We start from the raw sequence: 7,979 nt of genomic DNA, 5'->3' as shown, positions 1-7,979 counted from the left end.
AAAATACTGAACAATTTGGAGGATATTGATTCATACAATTTCTTCAAAAGGTCAGATGTAACACGAACAAGGAGCAAAGGTTTCAAGCTCAACAAGCCACAGTGTAGGAGTGACAACAAATGCTTTTTAACCCATACGATTATGATCATGGCAATAAGGTTTCTAAAACAGTAGGCATTCTTCCAAAGCCAGACACTGAACTATGTTCCTCGCCCTAACCTAGTCACTCAGCATTATTCACTCATTTATCTATGTCTTGTCTATTTATGTCTTAAAGGTTACAAGACGTACATTAGTCAATACAATTGGTGCTTAAAATGTTAAGGATCTCTTGTGAAACACGGGTATTAATAAAAAAATTTATTATGTAAAATAAATAAAAAAAGGCCCAAGGGCCATGAAGTAACAAGAATGCAAGGCCGGCACAAGCTGGCGTAAGTAGAGAAGACGGAAGATTCTTCATATTAAAAGACCCTGCTTCTCCAAGATGGCAGTCACACCCTGCTTGCCCTGGACAATCACCATATGGAGAAGGACTGTTTACTGTGAAGGGAAGTCCACAAATGCAATGCCAGCATGAGTCAGTCTTGAAGGGTAAACGATGATGGCACCCTCACAGTAACACAAAAGCCGAGCAAGCCCAGTGAGGAAGACCTGTTGATGGGAAGGAGGAGAATCATTAGTCACAACAAAATCCACATAGAAACAAAGGAGAGAAAAAAAATAAAGTGGATGTCTTCTTTTTGTATAGACATAATAAATATTGCCATTTGGCTATGTATTTATATGATATATAATAGAATACAGCATAAAACAAAATAAGAAGGGTGATAGGAGAAGAAAAGATTAGTGTTCAGTGAGAATCCACAAGGTCTTCTCTGAATACTCTATTTTCTTCAAGGCTGTGGGTCCCTACAATTGCACCAGAGGTGGTACACACCCCTATTATTATTTAAACAGGTGAGTACATACACGGTGTTAGCAAACTTAGCCTCCAAACACACACACACACATTGTATCAGCAAGCTTAGCCTCCAAACACACACACACACATGGTATCAGCAAGCTTAGCCTCCAAACACACACACACACATGGTATCAGCAAGCTTAGCCTCCAAACACACACACACACATGGTATCAGCAAGCTTAGCCTCCAAACACACACACACACACACGGTATCAGCAAGCTTAGCCTCCAAACACACACACACACACATGGTATCAGCAAGCTTAGCCTCCAAATACACACATGGTATCATCAAGCTTAGCCTCTAAACACACACACACACACACACAAACGGTATCAGCAAGCTTAGCCTCCAAACACACACACACACACACATGGTATCAGCAAGCTTAGCCTCCAAACACACACACACATGGTATCAGCAAGCTTAGCCTCCAAACACACACACACAGAAAATGGGGACATTGAAACAGTTGATAAACTTGATTTCAAGAGAGAGAGGTCACTATGGGGAACTTCAAATTTTTTTTAATAAGTAATTAGGCAGACTTGTTGCTAGACAGGGAAGTAAATTAAATGTATGCCAAATTTTGCAAAATATACAATGAAGGCACACAAACATTCATACCAAAACAGAGATGCAGGGCCAGAAAACAGGATTGGTTCAACAGAAATTGAGAGAGGGCCACAGATCAAAAGACACAAACATGGAATGAAAGACATTGAAAAACTACAAGCAGATGTCAACAAAGTTTTCGATTGGGCAGCAGAAAATAACATGATGTTTAACAGTGATAAATTTCAGGTACTCAGGTACGGCAAAAATGAGGATCTGAAACATAATACAGGGTACAAAACACAATCGAATCTTCCCATAGTAGAAAAACAGCATGTCAAGGATTTGGGAATAATGATGTCCGACGATCTAACGTTTAGGGAGCATAACCAAGCAAATATTGCGTCGGCCAGAAAAATGATCGGATGGATTATGAGAACTTTCAAATCCAGGGATCCCATCACAATGGTTGTACTCTTCAAGTCACTTATGTTGTCCCGTCTCGAGTACTGCTCAGTATTCACTTCCCCCTTCAGAGCAGGAGAGATTGCTGAAATAGAGGGAATACAGAGAACATATACGGCACGCATAGACGAGATAAAACACCTAAATTATTGGGATCGTCTCAAAGCTCTCCAAATGTACTCTCTAGAAAGGAGACGAGAGAGATACCAAATAATATACACATGGAAGATACTGGAGGGCCAGGTCCCAAATCTACACAGTAAAATAACAACGTACTGGAGTGAACGATATGGAAAAAAATGCAAGATTGAACCAGTGAAGAGCAGAGGTGCCACAGGCACAATCAGAGAGCACTGTATAAACATCAGAGGTCCGCGGTTGTTCAACGTCCTCCCAGCGACTATAAGAAATATTGCCGGAACAACCGTGGACATCTTCAGGAGAAAACTGGACTGTTTTCTAAGAGAAGTTCCGGATCAGCCGGGCTGTGGTGGGTATGTGGCCCTGCGGGCCGCTCCAAGCAACAGCCTGGTGGACCAAACTCTCACAAGTCGAGCCTGGCCTCGGGCCGGGCTTGGGGGGTAGAAGAGCAGAACCCCATCAAGCAGGTATCAAAATAGAAAGAAGCCAAACCCCCAATCATACCAGCGATACAAAGATGCGAGAAACAACTATACAGCAGTAAGGGAAGAGGCAGAAAGAAATTTTTAAAAAGGGATAATGGATAAATGTAAAACAGAACTGGGCCTATTCTAGAAATTCATAAACAACAAATTGCAGGTAAAGGATAATATCCAGAGGTTGAAAATAGGAAACAGATTCACAGAAAATGATAATGCAATGTCTGAAACATTAAACCAAAAGTTCCAAAGTGTGTTTATACAAAATGAAATCTTAAGAGAACCAGACACAATAAGAATTTCTGAGAACATCATAGAGCGTATAGAGGTGTCTAGAGATGAAGTGGAAAATATGCTAAAGTAGCTAAGTAAGAACAAAGCAGTTGGTCCAGATGGAGTTTCACCATGGGTTCTGAGAGAATGTGCATCTGAGCTCAGCCTTCCACTTCACCTGATCTTTCAGGCATCCCTGTGTACAGGAGTCATAGCAAACATGTGGAAAAAGGCTAACATAGTTCCAATCTACAAAAGTGGCAACAGGGAAGACCCCACCTCTCTCAGTTATAGACCTGAATCATTGACAAGTGTAACAGTGAAAAGATTGAAAAAAAAATAATAAAAACTAAATGGGTAGAACACCTGGAGAGAAATTATATAATATCACACAGACAGTATTGTTTTCGATCTGGAAGATCCTGTGTATCGAATTTACTCAGTTTCTATGATTGAGCCACAGAGATTTTAAAGGAAAAAGGTAGTTGGGTCGACTGCATCTATCTAGACATAAAAAAGGCTTTCGACAGAGTTCCACATAAGAGGTTGTTCTGGAAACTTGAAAATTTTGGATGGGTGACAGGTAAGCTTCTAACATGGCTGAAAAATTTTCTGACTGATAGAAAAATGAGGGCAGTAATCAGAGGCAATCGGACTGGAGAAGTGTCACAAGTGGAGTACCACAGTACATGCACCAGAAATGTTCATTGTCTACATAAATGATCTACCAGTTGGAATACAGAATTATATAAACATGTTTGCTGATGATGCTAAGATAATGGGATGGATAAGAAATTTAGATGATTGTCATGCCCTTCAAGAAAACCTGGACAAAATAAATATATGGAGCACCACTTGGCAAATGAAATTTAATGTGAATAAATGCCATGTTATGGAATGTGGAATAGAACATAGATCCCACACAACCTACAAATTATGTGAGAAATCTTTATATAATTCTGATAAAAGAAAGAGGTCTAGGGTTGATTCTAGATAGAAAACTATCACTTGAGGCCCACATAAAGAACGTTGTGTGAGGAGCCTATGCCACGCTTTCTAACTTCAGAATTTTGTTTAAATACATGGATGGCGAAATACTAAAGAAATTGTTCACGAGTTTTGTTCGGCCAAGGCTAGAATATGCAGCGGTTGTGTGGTGCCCATATCTTAAGAAGCACATCAACAAACTGGAAAAGGTGCAAAGACATGCTACTAAGTGGCTCCCAGAACTAAAGGGCAAGAGCTATGTGGAGAGGTCAGAGGCATTAAATATGCCAAAACTAGAAGACAACAAAAAGAGGTGATAAAATCACTATGTACAAAATAGTAACAGGAATTGATAAAATCAATAGGGAAGATTTCCCGAGACCTGGAAATTCAAGAACAAAAGGTCATAGATTTAAACTAACTAAACAAAGATGCCAAAGAAATATAAAAAAATTTCCTTACGCATACAGAGTGGTACACAGTTGGAACAAGTTAAGTGAGAAGGTGGTGGCGGCCAAGACCATCAGTAGTTTCAAAGCATTATGTGACAAAGAGTGCTGGGTAGACGGGACACCACGAGCGTAGCTCTAATCCTGTAACTACACTTAGGTAACTACATTTGGTGTCAGCAAGCTTACCGTCGAAACACACACAAACAGCCTGCCTATTATTCAAGGCCTTCTCTGAGTACTCTCTATTTTCTTCTCTGAGGCTATGGGTCCCTAATCTTGCACCAGAGGTGGTACAACTTTTAAGTTTTTAACTACTGCACTGAGCACCTGATTTTGGCAAAGACTTCTTAGTGCAATTGTCAAGGACATAGTTATGGTATTTTTTTGTTTATAAATATTCAGGTATAGTTAATGTCAAAATGTTTCAAAACTCAACAATTTATATTTCAAAACAAAAAAAGTAATGAAAACATTACAAAACATTAAAATATAGCCTAATTAATTAATTAATAAAATAGCACAACTCTCAGAATGTCTAAAGGTGCTTTGAGCAATGAAGTAGTAAATTTTATATATATAATATTATATATATAATATTATATATATAATATATATTTACCTGTGACTACTGCTTAGCAAAAATTTGATCTCTGTGAAAATTGGTCTCGTCATTGCTAGGAGATATTTTAAGACCATGATTTGCTGTGGATAGCACTGTAGTCTTCAAGTCATCAATCTAAAAATAGAGGTAATCTTTTAAAATGTAAATTTTGTATAAACAAAAATGCAAAAATAAATTGCAAGAATAATATGAAGTTATTATACAATTTTTTTTTAATTATTTAAATATTTGTGAGACATTATTAAGAAATGTATGAAGTACAGATTCTCTAAGACCTGATATGTATCTGCTTATGTTCCACCACATTACATTCAGGGCTGAAGAGAAAACACAGCCAGTAAGGTAATGATCACTTAGGATGGACTGGGATGCTACATGTAGGTTGGGGCTAAGCTGCGTGAGGCTAGGATGCCCAGCCTGCCTTGTCTAGGCTGGGCTGGGCTAGGCAACACTAGGAAGGAGTCAACAAATCTCTGGAGTGCCTTACTTTTCCTGATATCCTTAAAAATGCAAGAATGATGCCATTTTATAAAGGAGGCGAGACAGCAGACATAAACAATTAAAGAAAAATATCAAATCAACTTATACTTTCAAAAATATTTGATTTTTTTTTTTACAAACATCTCTTCCTACTTTGTAAAATTCAACATGAATACAAACACACACACACATCCCTAGGAAGCAGCCCATAGCAGCTGTCTAACTCCCAGGTACTTATTTACTGTTAGGTGAACCAGATATAGAGAATAACCACAAAATGCTATCTTTATAAGAACTATCTTGTAAAGCCACTAGTACACGCAGCATTTCAGGCAGGATATATAAAATATTATATATATATATATATATATATATATATACATATATGAATACATACATACGGGACAAAGAGCCAGAGCTCAACCACCGCAAGCACAACTAGGTGAGTACACACACACACACATTATATATATATATATATATATATATATATATATATATATATATATATATATATATATATATATATATATATATATATATATATATATATATATATATATATATATATATATATATATATATATATATATATATATATATATATATGACTGTCAGACCATGGAGGAATGATTTTTTTTAATTTAATTTATATAAAAAATTATTCCTTCTGAAGATGTATTAATATATGAAAGTACTTAAGGAAATTCCTGTTTCAATTCTTCCTCCGTGGTCTGACACTGTCACATTTTTCATCAAGTGTTAATTTTTGTGATTTACACACACGTGGCATGTTTACACACACATTATTTATATTATATATATATATATATATATATATATATATATATATATATATATATATATATATATATATGCATATGCAATTGACGATCACAAAACACTGATCATTTTATGCGGAAAATCCACAGAGAAATATGAAATGAGGTGAACGTTTCGGCTTTGTTAAAGCCTTTGTCAACACCAGACTGACCTAACGCAACTGATCTAACTGATCCCGTGGTCAGTCTGGTGTTGACAAAGGCTTTAACAAAGCCGAAACGTTCACCTCATTGCATATTTCTCTGTGGATTTTCCGCATATATATATATATATATATATATATATATATATATATATATATATATATATATATATATATATATATATATATATATATATATATATATATATATATATATATATATATATATATATGGAACCCTCAACCCTATAAGTGGAGGGTTCCTACATACTCAACCAGAGGTGGTACCCTCTATATATTAATAAAAAGGCAAGGCTACCTACCTTGAGGCTACCTTGAGGTGCTTCCGGGGCTTAGTGTCCCCGCGGCCCGGTCGTCGACCAGGCCTCCTTAGGCTATGCTAAATCTTGGCAGGGATTGGCTTGGCTTAGCTGGTCAGGGCTTGGCTAGGGTAGGAAGGACTGGTCATGTTTAATAGCAAGGCAGGGTTAGGCTAGGCAAGACTAGGTAAGGGTATACTGGGATAGGCTTGGCTACGGTAGGCTAGGAAGAGGTAAACTAGGATAAGCAAGGCTGTGCAAGCACTATGCACAGCTAGAATGAACTATGCTAAGATGGTTTAAGCTGGGCTAGGTTAGGATAAGCTGAGTCATGCAGGGCCCCGATTGACCAGTGGAGTCTAATAGTCTAACCTTCTAGCTAGTTTGCTGACCTAAGAGTGTAAATGCCTAGCCCCTAACCTGAGATATATACAAGAGTTGTTACATTCTTGTACAGCCACTAGTACGAGTAGCGTTTCGGGCAGGTCCCTGGAATACGATCCCCGCCGCGAAGAATCGTTTTTTCATCCAAGTACACATTTTACTGTTGCGTTAAACAGAGGCTACAGTTTAGGATTTGCGCCCAGTAAATCCTCCCCGGCCAGGATACGAACCCATGACATAGCGCTCGCGGAACGCCAGGCGAGTGTCCTACCACTACACCACCTGCTGCAATATTATTATAAAAGAAATATTACTTATTATAATCGTAAATACTAAATACCTGTTGTGTTGATTTAGGGGCGACGACGATCGTGGGATCGGATGCGAGCCACAGGTGGCCTACACCATGCTTTCTAAGGCGTCCCTCTCATAACAAAAACAAATCCGTGCATTCATACACAAACAGAGATCCCGTGGTTATGCGAATACTTGCAATTCTTTTACTTAAAATAATAACAATTAGATTAATAATAAATAACATAATTTTTACTCAAGATTCACAAACATCATTAATACTATTTAAAAAAAAAATTATAAGACATCTAAAAACAGATATACAGACTTTGTGTGATATTTATTTCAACATTATATATTAATAGAATGTTGTAACTATTATTTTTAAATATTAGGTAGTTTCCAGCTACGTATATCGCATATAAACGTTGCAAAAAGATTTTAAACTGAATTAACACATTACACATTTATGGAGTAATTAACAACAAAACAATCTTTATTTTCATTGCAGAACATATATCAGAGCATACTAGTGACTCATACATTTAAAATAGTGTGATTTTTAAACAATTC

The 7,979-nt window shown here is 37.1% G+C and overlaps 1 long non-coding RNA gene across 2 annotated transcripts; it reads right to left on the bottom strand.

The window, feature by feature from the left end:
- Positions 1–345: 345 nt before the first annotated feature.
- Positions 346–7,575, bottom strand: LOC138364362 (uncharacterized). 2 transcript variants are annotated; one of them, XR_011228405.1, is made up of 4 exons: positions 7,453–7,575; positions 6,732–6,854; positions 4,941–5,057; positions 346–654 (listed from the first exon to the last, which is right to left on the bottom strand). It is a non-coding gene; the product is annotated as an uncharacterized lncRNA (long non-coding RNA). The 2 variants fall into 2 exon arrangements; XR_011228406.1 differs by lacking the exon at positions 6,732–6,854 and having other exon boundaries at positions 7,453–7,535.
- Between the last annotated feature and the right edge of the window lie 404 nt (positions 7,576–7,979).

The sequence above is a fragment of the Procambarus clarkii genome, chromosome 2 (assembly GCF_040958095.1).
Source record: "Procambarus clarkii isolate CNS0578487 chromosome 2, FALCON_Pclarkii_2.0, whole genome shotgun sequence".
NCBI lineage: Eukaryota > Metazoa > Arthropoda > Malacostraca > Decapoda > Cambaridae > Procambarus > Procambarus clarkii.
This window is presented reverse-complemented; position numbering and strand designations above follow the sequence as displayed.